The sequence below is a fragment of the Pteropus alecto genome, unplaced genomic scaffold, assembly GCF_000325575.1.
Source record: "Pteropus alecto unplaced genomic scaffold, ASM32557v1 scaffold563, whole genome shotgun sequence".
Lineage (NCBI taxonomy): Eukaryota > Metazoa > Chordata > Mammalia > Chiroptera > Pteropodidae > Pteropus > Pteropus alecto.
The window spans coordinates 82,190-84,271 of record NW_006433385.1 but is presented as its reverse complement, the minus strand read 5'-3'; the positions used below and the strand labels follow the sequence as shown (position 1 = coordinate 84,271).

The 2,082-nt window shown below is 54.2% G+C and overlaps 1 protein-coding gene across 1 annotated transcript in view; it reads right to left on the bottom strand.

Annotated features, from left to right (window-relative positions):
• The window catches only part of PPP1R12B (protein phosphatase 1 regulatory subunit 12B), an 82,950-nt gene extending 80,875 nt beyond the window's left edge, over positions 1-2,075 (bottom strand). The window contains exon 1 of the mRNA XM_025044268.1: positions 1,916-2,075. The gene's annotated coding sequence lies outside the window, so the exon portion shown is untranslated. The remainder of the gene's footprint in view (positions 1-1,915) is intronic.
• Positions 2,076-2,082: the final 7 nt, after the last annotated feature.

Here is a 2,082-nt window from a genome sequence, read left to right as displayed (position 1 = left end):
TCGCCCCTTGGCATCTGTGGGGGAGTGGTCCTAGGCGCCCCAAAGATGCTCACGCCCCTTAGTCAGCCCTTGGATGCCACGGAGACAGAGGGCTGACTGTATTGCATTGGCAAGTGTTTTAAAACAACTCCATAGCTGTCGCCACCTTCCCCTGCTGCTTCAAGGGTCCTGAGTGTGATGAGCATATTGACCACCATAGTTCACAATCTGGGATGGGGGTTAAAAGAGGAAGGCATCAAAGAGATCAGTCACAGGAGAGGTGATCAGAAAAACGTGGCCTGTGTGCAAAGATCTACCAAGAGTGACCTCAAAGAAGGTGCTTTTCTTGGGTGTATTAAACTATGTGTGGTAAGGACCAGACTCAGCCAGCAGTCTCCCTAACGGGGCTACCTAGTCACACGAAGAAAACTGCTTCCACAGAACAGTGACTCAGTACAGGAACACGTGGACTAGACAGCTGGAAGTCCGACTTCTCTGTCCTCCATGAACCCACGGGACGGTTCCCTCCAGAATCCAGCTCTCAATCTCCTTAACATCCCAAATAGCCCGGAAAATAAATGTTCACCTTCTCAAAGAGTTCGGAAATTTAAAATAATAAACGTAGGCCAATTAGCACCTGTCTTATTTATATTCGGCTTCTTACTGGGTGGGATACAAAGCTCTGGGATTTGAATCTGAAAAGTCCATGCTTCGCCCTCTCTCCTTTCTAATTTTGCCCAGGGAGTTTTCTGAGTCTCAGACCCCTCATCTGTAAAATGGAAACCACACTACCTGCCACACCTGCTGCAGAGGATCGCGGCTGAACCTCACACGAGGTGCGCATAGGAAATAAGTTCAAACAGCAAGAAACTACACAAGTGTTGGCTGCCACCTCAGGGGCACCGTTATGACCAGAAAAACAATGGAGAAGAAAAGGGCGGAAAGAAAAAGTTATTCCATCTGAGAGAGAAGGGTCGCAACCTTGGTGAGGAGAAAGCTACTGGTTAATACATTCGGGGAATGGCTAGAACACAACATTGAGCTATCACTTAGAAGTGGGATCTCATGCCAACACATTCACTTTGCACTGACGGCAGAAGAAGAATAAGGAAGATTAAGAGTGGGTGTCCAGCTCTCAGCTCCCCAAAATAACTGTGAAGTTCCATTTGGCTGGAGGGTGGAGTCAGTCATGACCGTCTACATGCAAAATGCCATTGCACCAGATGAGAAGTACAGGTGGTGTTGGCAAGTCACCCACAGTCCCGTATACTGTAGTGACACATAGCGCACATGACTGCTATAGAGGGCTTTAGAGAAAAACGAAAATAGAAAGGCCATTCAAAAAGTGTCACACAAACACAAGTGACTCAGTAGGTCGCTTCTCCACAGGAGGCCCTTAGGGAGGTAACGAACTGCTAAGGAGAAAGCAAGACCCCATCGCCAAGTCGAGGCGATCTGGGAGCTGGAGCCTGCAGGAAACAAGCGGTGCTTCAATCACTACAAACCGGCAAAGCAAGAGCGGCCTCCTGACCCAGCGCGGGCCTCGCTCTTCGGGTCATCATCCAAGAGATTCTGTCTCAGGGCCGCCCAAGCAGAAAGCCAAGTTTTCTGAAAGGGCATGTGACAGCCGGCACTGGCCGTGCACGGAGGGCCTCGGTGCACCGGCACTCCGCCCAGACATAGCGCACATGGCCAACCTACGGGGGTACGTCCAGGGACCAAACCCCCAGTAACCATGACAACCCAAGGAGGTGGAGGGAAATCCAAACACCATCAGGCGGCGGGGACGCGACTCCTCCAGGTGGAGACCCTGATTCGGGCGCAGGCTTGGTTCGTGCAGGCGGCTGGCCGGGAGGCGTGCTGCGGCGGGACTCGGTGGGGACACCACTGCGCCCGGGCGGCTCGCGGCTCGCGCGCAGGGACCGCGAGGGGTTACCTGGTGCAGGGCCGTCAAGCCGTCCACGTTGGCCGTGTTGATGTCGGCTCCCCTGGCCAGGAGCCTCTTCACCTCGTCGGTGTCTCCGCTCGAGCAGGCGGCCAGGAAGACCGCGCCGTCCTCGAAGCGGACCCGGGGGCCCCCGCGGCGGGCGTGCGGCTGCCGCC